This window comes from Somniosus microcephalus, chromosome 14 (genome assembly GCF_052327205.1).
Source record: "Somniosus microcephalus isolate GS21.2 chromosome 14, FLI_Smic_1.0, whole genome shotgun sequence".
NCBI lineage: Eukaryota > Metazoa > Chordata > Chondrichthyes > Squaliformes > Somniosidae > Somniosus > Somniosus microcephalus.
In genome coordinates, this window is record NC_141000.1 from 130,564,436 (window position 1) to 130,582,409 (window position 17,974).

Below are 17,974 nucleotides of genomic sequence, written 5' to 3' on the forward strand. Positions count from 1 at the left end.
AAGGATAATGTTGCTGCTGATGCGCTGTCGAGGGCTTATTGTTCTGTGATTCACGGAGATACGCTTATTAATCTTCACAATGCCTTATGCCATCCTGGGGTTACGAGGATGATACACTTCGTACGCAGTAAGAATTTGCCCTTTTCAGTTGAAGACGTCAAGCGGATGACTTCATCATGTTCTATCTGTGCTCGGTGTAAACCGAATTTCTTTAAGCCTCAACGAGCTCATCTTATAAAGGCTACTTCTCCTTTTGAACGTTTGAGCGTCGATTTTAAGGGGCCTCTTCCTTCAACTACTCAAAACCGATATATATTTACTGTGGTGGATGAGTTTTCAAGGTTCCCTTTTGCTTTTCCTTGCGCAGATGTATCAGCTGCTACAGTTATCAAATGTCTGACTCAACTTTTTGTCATCTTTGGGATGCCTGCGTATATCCATTCGGATCAGGGAAGTTCTTTTATGTCTTCCCAGTTGAAGGAATACCTTCAGAGTCGGGGAATTTCTACTAGCAGAACTACCCCGTATAATCCCCAGGGTAATGGACAGTGCGAACGATACAATGGGGTGATCTGGAAGGCAGTTATGTTGGCTTTGACATCCCGGAACCTTAAGAATACACAGTGGGAAATAGTACTGCCTGATGCCCTGCATTCCATTAGATCATTGCTTTCAACGGCTACTAATGTGACCCCCCATGAAAGGCTCTTTAACTATCCGCGGAGATCTACTGCGGGATATTCGGTACCTTCATGGCTTACTATGCAGGGACCTGTGCTGCTTCGACGCCATGTTAGATTGTCAAAATATGATCCTTTAGTGGAGGAGGTGGAGCTGTTGGAGGCAAATTCCCAATATGCTCATATTCGATTCCAAGATGGGAAAGAAAGTACCGTTTCAATTAAAAACTTGGCTCCTTGTGGTGGCCAGCCCTCTTCTGAGGATATTAACAATAGTCATGATTCAGATAATGTGGATGCTGTTACAGATACTATGAATATTTCCAATCCAACTGCAGATAATTATACTTCTATTAGTCAGCCCTCGAGGGATGTTCATGACCATCCCAGTTTACTTCCTGATGGGATTTCTAATCCGGAAACCGTTGAAAATCAGGATATGGATAGCCTTCCTGCAGAAGATACTTCTGTGTCTCCTGGTGTGGGAGGGCAAGGAATTTCACCAAGGTTAAGAAGGTCGACACGAACAAGATATCCGGTCGACCGATTGAAAATGGACTTTTAAATTGATAGTAATGTTTTAAAATTGTTGAAATATTATATTATATTGTTTTAGTTGAGAGATACTTAATACTTATGTGTAATGTTACTATTTGTTGTTGCTCACTTAGTATTGTGTCATGTTGAATAGTTTTATTTTGTCTGTGCATAGTTTTAGTTGTAAATAATTAATTATAAATTGTAAAGGTTATTTAGGTTGGAGTATATTTTAAAAGGAGGGGAAATGTGGTGATTATTCTTTATGTTTAGTAAGAAGTATTGTGATTGGTTGTTTGTTTCCTGCCTTGGGATATATGCTGTAATCTCATTGGTAGTTGATGTCATGTGATTTGTGGTGGCCATCTTAAATTCAGTTCTTTCCAGCCTTTAGTTGGGACTGGGTGTTGAAGATGTGCAACAGGATTTTTAAGTTAATAAAGCCTAGATTAGAAAGGCAAATCTATTCTTTATTTCACAAGTTAAGACATTAGAATTATTTCTCACAGGAGAATGGACATGTAGAACAGACTCCCTCCACTCAACCCCCTCCCCCGCCTCAACCAGAGAAGGTAGTTAAATTTAAAAGGGAGCTGGATCGATGTTTATTGAGATGGGGGAACTGGGGATTATACAGATAGGGGCTGAAATTTCTTGGGAGACGTTCACAGTGGTTATGCAGTATCGCAGCCTCTCAAAAGGCCCTCCAGTATTGGCCTTGCTAAAGTTTGCGGAATGAGTAAGAGGGCACTTAATTTGCAGGGAACAAGCGGTGGTAAGCACCAGTATGGATGCATCTCTGGCACCCGCCTGCCTTGGGAGGGAAAGGAAGGAATTCCTGAGGACGCCCCTTAGCCCTCTGTGTAAAAAGATTAACTTGCTGTTCTTTGGGGATTCAGGCTGCCTCCCTGCCCTGGACCCCATCAATGTGGCCCACATCAATGCATTTAGAGGCAGGTTTAATTAATCTAACTGGGAGTACTGATCTCCACAGCTGGATCCCGACAGAGCCACTGAAGCAGGAACTTCTAGCATAAGGAGTCTCTGCTCCAACTCCACCCCAATGACATTTGCCTTGTAAGGTACAGGAGGTTCTACCCCTTGTAAGGTAAGTTGGAAAGCCCCAAAAACAGCAGAAACCCGGCAAAAAACAGGTCTCCATTTTCCAGGGAATTCCACCTATGTGCTGCCAGATTTACAGTGGAAGACTGAAGGAATCCCTGAGGAATTTTAGACCAATAATAACAACACTGCTTGATTTTGTTTTCCGTGGAAATAGGGATAGAACTTGGTGCTTTTTAAAGGAGAGGATTAACAGATGATAGTGGAGAGGGAACTCCCTGACAGAATAATTGTGCATGGACTCTGGAGTGTGGGCTTAATGAAAAACTGTCCAGTCCAAAAATGCACAGGTGGCACCCCTAAGCCCACAGTGTGATGACAAACTTGAGCTTTAGATCCAAGCAGTGGCAAATTGTGTGATAAATAATGAATACCTGGCTACAGCATTGATTCAAATAGCTTGTCCTAATTCCTGACCTTAAGTGTTGTTTTGACAAACCTCAAGGACACTTACAGCGCTTGACTATTATGGCATCCCTGAAAGAGATCCCAAGTCATTTATTGATACATATTTAATAATATATGTCAAAAATGTAAATATCAAACTAGATATGCTACATTTGCAGTGCTCATCTTTATAGGAATTGAATGGTATCAATTCAAAACTGTCATGCACTGATGATTCTAACACAGTTTCTTTATTGTCAAAATTCATACACGGTGAATGGCTAATATTTTGCCTACCATATGCATCATCAGGTAAAATAGTTTTATTTTGTTTTAAGGTTAATAAAAGCTGAAAGTGCATTGGACCTGTAATTTCTATAATGCACCATATTACAAAGCCATTAGATCACCCATGAACATATTATAAAGTCATTAGATCACTCTTAACCAATCAGAAGCAGCCCTTTCATGCATAAATGTTGATGTACACAAGAGTCCTGAACTACATTGCACAAAATACTCACATCAGTGAATGGATCTACACGTTTGTGTACATGTCTGGGAGGTTCATGCTTTAAAATGAAATTACATCAATGAGATTTTACTTTTCAATATTTATTTTAGAGCAACATGCGAATGGTTTGTGAACAGTGTTGTTTGGTGTTTCAATGTACAAATGCTCCAATGCATTGCACCACAGAGTGACAGGATACAGGCTTGTGCCTAGGATTTCTCACATGGCAAGTTCCAAGTCAGAGAGAGGAATAATGGGAGGGCATGTCACCTTTGCATAGCTTTATTGAACAGGCTTGAGAAATGGGAAAGGCTGCCTGGTCACACTCAGAGTGTTAATTGTGGAGAAGAAATGTTTAATGTACATTGCAGGTATTATTTTATTAGAATATTCTTTATAGTGAAGTACTTTTGAAGTGTAGGTACTATTATAATGTAGGAAACGCGAAAGTCAATTTGCACACAGCACGATCCTATAAACAGCAATGTGATAGTCTCAGAATAAGGACCGAGATGAGAAGAAATTTCTCCACTCAGGGTTGTGAATCTTTGCAATTCTCTACCCCAGAGGGCTGTGGATGCTGAGTCATTGAGTATATTCAAGACCGAGATCGTTAGATTTGTGGGCACTAAGGGACTTAAGGGATATGGGGATGGTGCGGAAAGGTGGAGTTGAGGTCGAAGATCGGTGGCATAGTGGTTAGCACTGTTGCCTCACAGTGCCAGAGACCCGGGTTCAAATCCGGCCTCGGGCGACTGTCTGTGTGGAGTTTGCACATTCTCCCCGTGTTTGCGTGGGTTTTCTCCGGGTGCTCCGGTTTCCTCCCACAGTCCAAAGATGTGCGGGTTAGGTTGATTGGCTATGATAAATTGACCCTTAGTGTTAGGGGGATTAAATACGTGGGGTTACAGGGATAGGGTGGGATATGTGTTGGTGTAGGGGTTACGGGGATCGGGTGGGATATGTGTCGGTGCAGGCTCGATGGGCCGAAATGGCCTCTATCTGCACTGTGGGGTTTCTGTGATTCTGTGATCAGCCATGATCTTATCGAATGGTGGAGCAGGCTCGAGGGGCCAAATGGCCGACTCCTGCTCCTAATTCTTATTGTTCTTATTATGTTCTTATAGAATCCCCTCCAAGTCACACACCATCCTGACTTGGAAATATCTCAACGTTTCTTCATTGTCGCTGGGTCAAAATCTTGGAACTACCCCCCGAAAAGCACTGTGGGATACTTTCACCTCACAGACTGTGGTGGTTCAAAAAGGCAGCTCACTTTCTCAAGGGCAACTAGGGATGGGCAATAAATGCCGGCCTTGCCAGGTACGTCCACATCCCAGGAATGAATTTTAAAAAAGAATTCCATTGTTCTCTACATTCTAACCCTGCAATTCAGAACATAAAAAGGAACTTTGGAGAAAAACTCTCGAAATGGAGATGTCAGTACTGGAAAAGTATTTTAAAAGCTATTCGCCACTTGAGTAAGACTTGTTTCACAAAGGAAAAAATGCTGATGGTCAATATCTGAAAGGAGAAAAAATGAGTTACAGTAATATTTCAGCTGGAGAATTTTGTTCTGTTCTGTCTACACTTGAAATCTTAGTCTCTTTTTTCCCTGCTGTATGTTTGCAGCAGCAAATGTTTCTTTTTCTTTTTACCAAGACGGATTTTTTGAGGTACGGAACTTAAGTAAGTTCTTCTAAGAAGCAACTGCAGTTACTATGTAAAGAACATGGATAACGTGGATAATCAATCCTTTCCTACTGTACCTTAACTAGTTAAATTGTTAATGACACTGTGAATCATAGAATGGTTACATCACAGAAGGGGGCCATTCGGCCTGTCGAGCCCGTGCCGGCTCTCTGCAAGAGCACTTCAGCCAGTCCCACTCCCCCGCCCTTTCCCCATAGCCCTGCAATTTTTTTTTCTTCAGGTACTTATCCAATTCCCTTTTGAAAGCCACAATTGAGTCTGCCTCCACCACCCTTTCAGGCAGTGTATTCCAGATCCTAACCACTCGCTGCATAAAAACATTTTTCCTCATGTCGCCTTTGGTTCTTTTGCCAAACACCTTAAATCATAGAATCATAGAAATTTACAGCACAGAAGGAGACCATTCGGCCCATCTTGTCCGCGCCAGCCAACAAAGAGCTATCCAGCCTAATCCCACTTTCCAGCTCTTGGTCCGTAGCCCTGTAGGTTACGGCACTTCAAGTGCATATCCAAGTACTTTATAAATGTGATGAGGGTTTCTGCCTCTACCACCCTTTTAGGCAGTGAGTTCCAGACCCCCACCACCCTCTGGGTGAAAACATTTCTCCTCAAATCCCCTCTAAACTCCCTACCAATTACTTGAGATCTGTGCCCCCTGGTTATCGACCTCTCTGCTAAGGGAAATAGGTCCTTCCTATCCACTCTATCTCGGCCCCTCATAATTTTATACACCTCAATTAGGTCTCCCCTCAGCCTCCTCTGTTCCAAAGAGAACAACCTCAGCCTATCCAATCTTTCCTGATAGCTAAAATTCCTCCGCCCAGGCAACATCCTCGTAAATCTCCTCTGCACCCTCTCTAGTGCAATCACATCTTTCCTGTAATGTGGTGACCAGAACTGTACGCAGTACTCTAGCTGCGGCCAACTAGTGTTTTATACAGTTCGTGCATAATCGCCCCGCTCTTATATTCTATGCCTCGGCTAATAAAAGCAGGTATCCCGTATGCCTTCTTAACCACCTTATCTACCTGTCCTGCTGCCTTCAGGGATCTGTGGACATGCACTCCAAGGTCCCTCTGCACTTCTCAGTGACCTACCATTTATTGTGTATTCCCTTGCCTTGTTAGCCCTCCCCAAATACATTACCTCACACTTCTCTGAATTGAATTCCATTTGCCATTGTTCTGCCCACCAGACCAGTCCATTGATATCTTTCTGCAGTCTACAGTTATCTTCCTTACTATCAACCACACAGCCAATTTTTGTATCAACTGCAAACTTCTCAATCATACTTCCGATATTCAAAGTCCAAATCATTGATATATACCACAAAAAGCAAAGGACCTAGTACTGAGCCCTGTGGAACCACACTGGAAACAGCCTTCCAGTCACAAAAACACCCTTCGACCATTACCCTTTGTTTCCTGCCTCTGAGCCAATTTTGGATCCAACTTGCCACTTTGTCTTGGATCCCATGGGCTTTTTCCTTCGTGACCAGTCTGCCATGCGGGACCTTATCAAAAACCTTGCTAAAATCCATATAGACTACATCAAATGCACTACCTTCATCGACCCTCCTTGTTACTGTAGTGTATGTACCCGTCTACCTTTAAGGAAACTATTGTATGTAACCGTTCACCTTTAAGAGAACTACTTTAGGTGTGGCACTATTTGTTTGGCTTCTGTATACTGTAATACCAATAGTGACCACACCAGTATATAAGTGTTGTGGCAGGATTGCTGGGGCAGATTCGCCCGGAGCTTCGAATAGTAAAGACCTGTTTGTTTGTTACTTCTGAAGTCCGTGTATTTATTAACTGCACAACCCACAGACTTTACAGTGGCGACGAGTCCGATCGTACCCTGCGGCAAGACTACCAAAGCAGCGAAGAGCGTCGAAGAGAGGCAACCGCCCTCGTCGTGCTGCTGGAAAAAAAACACGAGGCTGCAGCAACAGAAAGAGAAAACACGAGGCGGCAGCAACAGAAAGGAAGCAGACTAGCAACAAAAGTTCATCAGCAACAGGCACTGACTACCCTTTTACCACGGTGCGGAGTGAGCCGATCAGCAGGAAACAAGGCGGCCGCGGAGACTGTGAGTAGGGGAAGAGGTAGAGAATATCCGGAGGATAAGGGCTGTGCACTCGACCACGGTCGAGGGGGAACGGAGCCGGTCAGAAAGTCGGGTCCAACGGCGTCGTGAGACAGTCGGACCGCGATCGGCGGGGAAAGCAGGGCAGCGACCGCAGCCACGAAGCGCTGAGACTGGGAGTAGGCGCGGGAAGAGAAACCCAGCCACAGCCGGGGAGGGAAACACCGGTCTGCGAGAGGGCTGGGAGGCGAACAGGAACCGTGCGGGTGGGAGAGAGAGACAGAGCCGAGCAAGGGGAGAGAGACTGTGCGAGAGCCAGTCCAGCGGCTGAGCTGTTCTCCACCAACGGGGTACCCAGAGCCGGTGGAACCGAACGTGCGGGAGAGAGAGCGACAGAGCCGGGTATGGAGAGAGCGACTGCGCGAGAGCCAGTCCAGCGGCTGAACTGTCCTCCGTTAACGGGGTGTACCCAGCGCCAGTAGAGCCGTGCGGGCGGGAGGAAAAGACAGAGCCGAGTAAGGGGAGCTGTGCGGAAGCCAGCCAGCGGCTGAACCTGTCCGCTGTGGGGGAAGCGTACCCCTTCCACCGGGAAGAAACGCGGGAAGCCGCCATTAGGCGGAGAAGACGACCGAAGCGGGAAACCGCCATTGACGTGGGCGGGGCGAGAAGGAAAGAGCGGGAAACCGCCATTTTCGCGGGAAAACCGCCATCTTAGAAATAAACAAATAAATAAGAATATTTAAAGAAATACTTGTGTTGTACCCAAGGAAAGGAAGATGCCTAAGCGGGCGGACATCAACGAGTTCAATCCGGAGATAGAAGACTGGGCCACGTACGTAGAACGTATTGAGATACATTGTAAGGCTAACAAAATAGCTAAGGATGAAAAAGCTTTAACCTTACTTAACATGATGGGTGCGAAAACATTCGGGTTGTTGAAGCATCTTCTCTCACCAGCTAAACCGGCAGATCAGACTTTCGATGATGTGGTAGCAGTGCTGAAGGATCATTTGAACCCCACACCGTTGATGCTGGTTGAACGATTCAAATTCTACGCAAGAACGCAGAGGAAAGACGAAAGCAATGCGGAATACTTGGTCGAACTGCGTAGGCTAGCGAAATACTGCCAGTTCGGAGAGAATCTGACAGAGGCACTGCGTGACAAGTTCGTATGCGGATTGTCCAAAGAAGGAACGCAGAAGCGACTACTGGAAGAAAATGACCTCACACTGGACAGGGCTGTCCTCATAGCTGCATCGCACGAAGCCGCAGCGAAAGGAATGGCGGAAATGCAGCTAAAGGCGGCGGCACTAGGGGTGGACCAAATTACTTCGAGCACAATAAAATGCTACCGTTGTGGGAAGGCAACACACGACCAGCATCAATGCTGGTTTAAAAACCAAGAATGCAGGAAATGTGGCAAGATCGGGCACATAGCTAAGGTATGCCGGTCAGGAGCAACGTACAACAATAAGGAGTCACCACAAAAATGGTACGGAAAGGTGCAAGAGGTGACTAAGAAGAGGCTGAGGGAACAGAAGTTGGTCTCACACTCCAAGTGCAAAGGACTGGACAGTCTGAGAATTCACAACGTGAGCAATGAAGCTGACCGACAAACTATCTGGATAACGCTACAGATTGCAAAGGTCCAAGTAAAAATGGAAGTGGACACCGGATCGGCGTTGACGGTCATGAATAAGCATGACTACAAGAAATTTTTCAAGCATATCCCACTACGGGATACGGAACTAGTATTACAGACATACACGGGGCACAAAGTAGTCCCCATCGGAAAGATAGAAGTCAAGGTGAGATACAAGGATAAAGATCATCACCGGTTGGACCTGTATGTATTGCCTGAGGGAGGACCACCACTTCTGGGGCGGGAGTGGATCCGAAAAATAAAGTTGGACTGGCAGTCACTAAACACCATGACGGTGGATTCCGAAAAAGAGGATGTCAAACCTGAACGGTTGTCCAGAATATTGGACGAAGCTAAGGAGGTATTCCAGCAAGGACTGGGAACACTGCGAGGAATTAAAGCAAAGGTTAAGATTGCAGAGAATGCAAGCCCAAAGTTTTTTAAGGCCAGATCGGTACCTTACGCAATACGACCAGCTGTGGAGGCAGAACTGGAAGAACTTGAACGATCAGGGGTTCTGTCAAAAGTGGACTGGAGTGAGTGGGCCACACCCATTGTTCCCGTCATGAAGTCCTCACCAAGTAATAAGCCAGGGGGACCGGGGAAGGTCCGTATCTGCGGAGATTTCAAGATTACTGTGAATCCGGTGCTTCACACGGTACAATACCCGCTTCCGCGGATTGAAGATATCTTTGCTTCGTTGGCTGGAGGGAAGCATTTCACGAAAATAGATCTGGCTCAAGCATATCTACAGATGGAGGTCGAGGAAGAGTCACGCCAGTACCTTACCATCAACACTCAGAGGCTTGTATCGCTACAATAGACTGGTCTTTGGGGTAGCTTCGGCGCCAGCAATTTGGCAGAGGGCCATGGAACAGGTGTTACAAGGAATTCCAAGCACGCAGTGCTACTTAGATGACATTTTAATCACGGGAAAAGATGAGGAAGAACACCTCACGAATTTGAAACTGGTACTCACCAGGTTGAAGGAGTATGGCCTTCGGGTTAATCGCAAGAAGTGTGAGTTCTTCCAAAAACGGATCTCATACTGCGGTCATGTTATTGACCGAGAGGGACTGCATAAGTCACCTGAAAAGATAGAAGCGGTCGTGAAGGCCCCCGCTCCAGGAAACGTATCACAGTTAAGATCATTCTTGGGGTTGATTAATTACTATCACAAGCTTCTGCCAAATTTATCCACGGTGCTGCATCCGCTGAATGACCTGTTGCGGAAAGAAACACCATGGAAGTGGAGTGAAGAATGCAAAAAGGCTTTTCGCAGAAGCAAGGAGTTGATTACCTCTGAAGAAGTGCTGGCTCATTTCAACCCAGCATTACCCCTTCGTCTAGCTTGCGATGCTTCCCTGTACGGAATTGGGGCAGTACTCTCGCACAGGCTACCAAATGGCTCGGAAAGGCCAGTGGCTTTCGCGTCCCGATCATTGACACCCGCGGAGCGAAATTACGCCCAAATAGATAGGGAGGCCCTCAGTCTTGTGTGGGGCGTGAAGAAATTCAACCATTACCTACAATGTAAAAAGTTCACATTGCTGACAGACCACCAGCCGTTGGTGTCCATATTCAACCCGAATAAGGCCGTTTCCACCATGACAGTACAAAGGTGGTCCGTGTTACTTGGGGCACACCAATACGAAATTGAGTACAAAGGGTCTAAACAGCATGGAAATGCTGATGGGTTGTCACGCTTGCCATTGCCGATGGTAGAAGAAGCGAGTATAGTGGACCCAGTAGAGTTCCACTCATCCGTGGTGGAGTGTCTACCGATAACAAACTCAATGATTGAGAATGAGACAAGGAATGACCCGACTCTTTCACGAGTCTATGATGTAACGGTGGAGGGATGGCCAGCACAGAGCGAACCAACACTGCAAGCATTTGCACAGAGGAAAGAACAACTGTCAGTGTGTCGAGGAACCCTGATGTGTGGATCTAGAGTGGTGATTCCACCCAAACTCCAAAAGAAAGTGCTAGAAGAGCTGCACGAAGGACATCTGGGTGGAGTAAAGATGAAGAATCTAGCAAGAGCGTTTGTGTGGTGGCCAGGCATTGATGGAGACATAGAGGAGATCACGAAGAACTGCCTAGGATGTCAGAGGGTTCAGAACGCGCCACCCCAGGCTCCTCTGCATCCATGGGAGTGGCCCTCATCGCCTTGGCAAAGAGTACACATCGACTTTGCTGGTCCATTTATGGACTCGATGTTTCTGATAGCGGTGGATGCCCACTCCAAGTGGCCGGAAGTAATTAAGATGACCACCACCACGACGGAAAAAACCATTACTGTATTAAGGACTATGTTTGCTCGGAATGGCCTGCCGGAACAGATCTGTTCTGATAATGGACCACAATTTGTGTCCGAAGAATTCAAGAAATTCTTAAAGAGCAATGGGGTTAAACATTACACGTCAGCCCCATACCATCCTGCCTCCAATGGATTGGCTGAAAGGTTTGTCCAGACCTTCAAGAAGGCCGTAAAGGCCATGAGTAATGAAAACATAAGTCTACAACATAAGGTGGATAGCTTTTTGTTGGCATACCGAAATGCAACACATGTGGTCAGAAATCAAACTCCCGCAATGATGTTCTGTAATAGACGCCTAAGATGCCGGCTGGATTTACTAAAACCGAACGTCAGAAGAGACGTAGAGAACCGGCAATTCCAGGGCATGAACGACAGGGTCACTAGATCTTTCCAGATCGGTCAACGAGTTTTGGCCCGGGACTACCGTACTGAGAAATGGCAGCCTGGAACTATTGGGAAACGGCTGGGGCCGTTGATGTACACCGTGGACATTGGAGACAATATAATAAGGCGCCATGTTGACCAAATCATAGGGTCCGCCACAAATGGGCAACCGACTTCACCACCTTATCCGGGTAAGGTCGAGACTGAGATACCCAGAACACCTACTTCCGATCTAATAATAATGGAGTCAGCTGAACCTGACACGGCTTTTCAAGCCGAATCGACCTTGCCAGAAGCACCTCCTAGCCCGCCTGAAATGACGACACCACTGCGGCGTTATCCGGACAGAATCCGGAAACCCCCAGAAAGACTGAATCTATGAACTGTCTTACATAAACCTGTATATATGTTAGAATGTATGCTCACTATGGACTTAGTATGTTGAAAGCTAAAAAGGGAGGATTGTAGTGTATGTACCCGTCTACCTTTAAGGAAACTATTGTATGTAACCGTTCACCTTTAAGAGAACTACTTTAGGTGTGGCACTATTTGTTTGGCTTCTGTATACTGTAATACCAATAGTGACCACACCAGTATACAAGTGTTGTGGCAGGATTGCTGGGGCAGATTCGCCCGGACCTTTGAATAGTAAAGACCTGTTTGTTTGTTACTTCTGAAGTCTGTGTATTTATTAACTGCACAACCCACAGACTTTACAGTTACCTCCTCAAAAAATTCAATTAAGTTAGTCAGACACAACCTTCCCTATGCTGACTGTCTCGGATTAATCCATGTCTTTCTAAATGAAGATTTATCCTGTCCCTCAGAATTTTTTCCCATAATTTTCCCACCAATGAGGTTAGGCTGACTGGCCTGTAATTACTCGGTCTATCCCTTTCTCCCTTTTTAAAAATGGTACCACGTTAGCAGTCCTCCGGCACCACACCTGTAGCCAGAGAGGATTGGAAAATGATGGTCAGAGCCTCTGCTATCTCCTCTCTTGCTTCTCTTAACAGCCTGGGATACATTTCATCTGGGCCTGGGGAATTGTCCACTTTAAAAGATGCTAAGCCCCTTAATACTTCCTCTTTCACTATGTATATTTCATCTAATATTTCACACTCCTCCACCCTGATTGCAATTTCTGCATCGTCCCTCTCTTTTGTGAAAACAGCCACAAAGTATTCATTAAGAACCATACCCATCTCTTCCGCCTCTACACACAGGTTACAGGTTCTCGACCCTTCCGCTGATGGGAACAGTTTCTCCCTATCTACTCTGTCTAGATCCCTCATGATTTTGAACACCTCTATATCAAATTTCCTCTCAATCTTCTCTGCTCTAAGGAGAACAACCCCAGCTTTTCAAATCTATCCACGTAACTGAAGTCCCTCAACCCTGGAATCATTCTCAGAAATCTTTTCTGCACCCTCTCTAAGGCCTTCACATCCTTCCTAAAGTGCGTTGCCCAGAATTGGACACAATAATCCAGTTGAGCCCAAACCAGTGTTTTATAAAGGTTCATCATAACTTCCTTGCTTTTGTACTCTATGGGATCGAATTTCCAAGCCCCGTGGAGGTGGGTTTGGAGGCGGGAGTGGAGGGAAAATTGCAGAATCGGGGAGGCACGAACCCTTCCCGCCCCCAACCTGCCTCCATGCCTGTTTCCCAGGAGGCGGGTACCCGACCTGTGCTGGGAGCCGCCTCCCTGAGGCGGGAAGGGGATTAGTGCCAATTAACTGCCTGTTACCATGTGGGAGAGAAGGCACTTTACAGCCTTCCGGACTCAATATCGAGTTCAACAATTTCAGATCATAACCTCGGCCCCCATTACATTTTTATATATATTTTTTATCCACACCTTTGTTTTGTGCCCTTCCCCCTTTTTTTCTCTCCCACATGGCAGCTGTCTCTCATTCTGCCAGCACATTTCACACCTCATCTAGAGCCGTCTTTTGTCTCCACTAGTCCGATCACCATCTCGTCTGGTTTTGAATACCTCTTAATGTCTCTTCACTTCTCTTTTGTTCTTTCATCCCCATTTCCCAGCCCCCAAACTGGCCTTTTAACCTGTTTCATTTCCTGTGTTTTTTCAGTCCTGACGAAGGGTTTCGACCTGAAACATTGACTCTATTTCTCTCTCCACAGATGTTGCCTGGCCTGCTGAGTTTTTCTAGCATTTTCTGTTGTTATTTCCATTAAGAAGGCTCTGTTGTATTGTTAGCATTTTTTAGCTAGTATTAAATGTTGTAAAGCAATCTTACTTCAAAAGAATTCATCCTTTGAAGTGATATTGAGTTACAGTATTTAATGAGTGTTCACACTTGGTGCAGGATAGACCATGAGGAAGGTCCTAAGTTTGAAAATGATCTCAACTGTGATTTAAATGTCTCTGTCCCCAGTATAGTATGTAGCTTTCTATAGGTACATAGATAGAGATCTGCACATCTGTCATACAGGGTTGAGGGGCTGGGGGGGAGAAGATTACAATTGGTCTCACCTTTCATTCTATCTTCCTGTGCATTATGTATTTAACTTGGGACGACACGTTAAACTGTTGGGAATAGTGCTTGTCTCTGATGTTGTCTCTAAGAGCTGATAATACCTGCAAAAACTTCTCCCAGCTTTGCAGTACCCTGTCCTCCTAAAAAAATTAATCCATCTTACGTTGGCCAATGATGGAGCTGCAACCAAGGACAGCTAATGTGTTTATAACTGAGGGAGGAAATGTCATTAATGCTGTGAGGAAATAGAAGAGGACCAGAAAGCGCAATGATTTTTTTAAAAGTTTTTTGTGGAGAAAGATACTTAAAGGCTGTATAAACGTACGTGAAATGGATCTGCTGTAGTCGAGGATTCAAAAAAATCTTTGATATTATAACTTGCTGAAGAGTCTGACCACATCTGCAGTACAGAAAGCAATTTCTCACCATATTAGACTGTCTAGGGTTTTCCATAATATTGGCTGCTGTAATCTGGCTGAAATTACTGAGTGCAAAGCCTTCAAATAGGAGAAATTGAATGTTTGCTTTAGCCTTCAGGCTCATACAGGAGGAATCCTTAATCCATCACTGATGCAGCGGGATCTGGAAGTGAGAGACTAAAATTAATGAATGACAAAATGCCTATGGAGCAGTTGTCCATTCAGAGGTGCAGTTACACAGTGAATGATAATATTCTTACAGCTGCAATTATTTTAAGAGTGGGTTTGGGTTTATTAATTAATGGAAGTAGACTTGAATAAATTTTGTTATTGACACTTTCATTTATGTGCCCGTCTTGTTTTCTATAGAGTCATTTAACATATTTTTTCCATTTGGTTGTCAGAGAACAAAATAAAACGACAAACTCAAAAACGGAATTACATTAGCATACCATTATGCAAATTGAGCTGCAGATTATGTTTTATTAATGCATTTATAAAAAAGCCATGTCCAGACTTGGCAGTGGATGAAAATAATGATTAGCAACTAGGCCTTGGCTGAGACTTCCAAATGTACAGATGCATCTGTAACACTGTTCATTTATTTTTTAAACAGCAGTACTATTGATATATTTCAATATTCTCTGCATTTTCCACTCCTGTCAATTAACTGATTAAGAAAACATTTCTTCCATATCCACCTTGCAGCATAAAACATTCCTTAGCAAGAGGGAGAGAATGTGATCTGTTTCAGAGCCTTTATCAATGATCAACGCCGTCCTTAAAGTGGTTCCAAGGATGTATTGAGGTTGACCTGCATTGTAATTTTCTTCCCTTCCTGTTGTGTGACATCACAGCTGAACCCTTTCCTATTCTCATCCATCCTCTGTACCTGTAGATGTTTCAGTTGGGGGTCACAAGATAGCCACCAAGAGTGGGAACAGTGGCTGATTTATGGAATCTTGCTTTGCATTTTCCTACATAACAACTGCACTTCATTGGCTGTGAAGCACTTTGTGATATCCTGAGGATGTAAAAGATACTTTATAAATCTGGAACTCGCTCTCTGAAAATGCTGTGCATTCTGGGTTAATTAAAATATTCAAGATCGATAGACTGGGTAAGGGTATCAAGGGATGTGGAGCAAAGGCGGGTAAATAGAGCTAAGGTTCAGATCAGCCATGATCTAACTGAATGGCGAAACAGGCTAGAGGGGCTGAATGGCATCCTCCTGTTGCCATACAAGTCTTTCTCCCTAACCCCGAGTCACTGTGGCCAATTATAGCACCTCAACTGCTGTTGCAGTTTTGATCACTAACTCATGAGAGTGGAAACTGAACCTGGAATCTATGTGGAATCTATCTGGTCTATGTGGTGCTACACCAGGCAGTATTTTTATTCACTAGGCAGGGAAACTGTTTCAAAATCACAAGCTGACTGACATTACAACTGCACCTGGCCCGACCTGTATTATGCATGCAGCATCAGTGGAGGGAAAAGTCTTCAGAGCGATCTAATTTGCCAATAAATGTGAATTCTGTTGACTAATACGGAGTGAGTAGTGTTTTTAACCTTCCTGGTGGTTTTTTAATGCAAAAAACATGTTTAATAGAAAATCTATGTTAGACTTGTTCCATTCTACCCCATTTCCCCACCTTAACTATCCTCAATATCATTTTTCTTTATCAACATCATCGGGCAATAGCACTTCACAAATGGGCTGTTCTAGCCTGCAAACCCACAAGGTCTTTTACAGACTGATTGGCAAGCTTGTTCCTCAGAGAAGAGGATTGCTTTTTAACACCTTAACACCTACTGTTCAATGAGCCCAAGTGCAACTGATAATTAAAGTGTAACATTAATTCAAAATGAGAAGCTGAATCTGCAGTTGTGAAGAACTTTCAAGAATAGTGTCTGTTTGATGTATTAATAAGTACTATTTTGTAAGCCTGCAACTCAATTTAAATATAAATGACTTTGTTTTAAACCATTTGGAATTGGCCCATGTTTATTTTTGATACACTTGAAGCCTCTATAGTGATGACATGCTTCTTGACAGTATTTTAATTTTATTTTACGTCTTTTCTTCTCCTTTTCACCAAGGCAAGGTTGAGCAGCCTTTGCCCATCTGTTTGGTGATCGTTGGCCTTCTGATCCTCTAGGAACAAGGTTCTTCCTGGATGCAGTCCATCTTTTTCTTGATTTCTTTATGCTTCCTATTGCTGGAACCCTTACCTCTTGGCAAAGTTTGAGTAGCCAAAAATATTTCAGTCTGGCAGTGCATTCAGCCAATTGTAGTTTCCCCATTCTGTTTTGTTTTATTTGCTGAATGACGAACCTAAATTAGGTTTGTGCTCATTGCCCAAACACAAGTTCACTATGTTCTCCTAATAGTCACTTCAAATTAATTAATTCTTCTGCAGGCTGGAATTTTCCCCTAAAAAAAAGGGTGGGCTTGGAGCGTCAGGCAGTTAAATTGTTAAAAATGGGATTCCCGACCTGATCCCGCCTCCAACCTGCCCACTTCCAGTTTTCCCTGAGGCGGGACGGGGGGTGGGCAGCCAACCCACTGCCAGGGGGTGGTACCTCAATTTAAATATTGTAATAAGGCTGGAAGCCTCTATTTTCCCCTCCATTTTAAATTTAACTGCCTGGGGACGGGTTTCACCCAAGTTGTGAAACCCGGCATTTAAACCACGGCGGGAACTGCTGCATCCAGGAGGTAAGTGTCTTTATACCTATCACCTGGATCCAGGAACCCGACCATACCCACCCCCCCACAATTAGAGACTCCCCCACGAGGCCTCCAGCCCCAGGCCTCCCCCTCCCCATCAATGATGATGAGGCCAGCCACGATCCTCCGGTGGCTGGCCACGATCCTCCACCCCCACCCCACCCCCCATCCCTGGCCGACCCCCCCCACCCCCCCCATCGCGATCGTTGACATCCCCCCGATCGCTGACCCCTCCGCGGCGCGCCGACACCTGCACCAGCGATCCCGGACCTCCATCTGGCGATCCCGGACCCCGGACCGGCGACACCAGCTGAGGCCTACCCGCCCACAGGCAGCCATGCTCGCAAGCTGGCTGGCTACGGGCGGGAATCCGAGGCCTGAGATTCAAATTAGGCCCTACCGGTAAAATCAGCAGGGCCTGCGGGAAACCCGGCCTCCCAGGTTTCCCGCCCACCTTGGAGCTCCCCCAACCCGACCTGGAGAAAATCATGCCATAATTCCAGGTTTCACTGCGTAGAACAGAGGGTAGCTAGAAGTATTTGATAGTTTCAGTTTGAGAATGTCTTGTCCTCTTATGCACTCCATGTTTTGCGTGCCAATTATTGCCTGTATTGAAGCAATTAGATGATACATGGCAGGGGGATGGGCACCAGCATATAGCAGTAGAAAAGATGCATAAAAGAGTGAATGTGTTGGTTAGTACTAGAGAAGAATGTAGTACTAGAGGGGGAAGTAGTACCGTATTAGATAGGAGCAGACTAAGAAAGACTACGAAAAATTCAAAAATGGGTTTAGAATCCATGTACGTAAACACACAAAGTGTAGTGAATAAGGTTGGTGAGCTACAAGCACAATTAGCCATGTGGCAATATGATGTGGCAATAACGGAAACGTAGCTTAAAAACAGAGAGGACTGGGCACTTA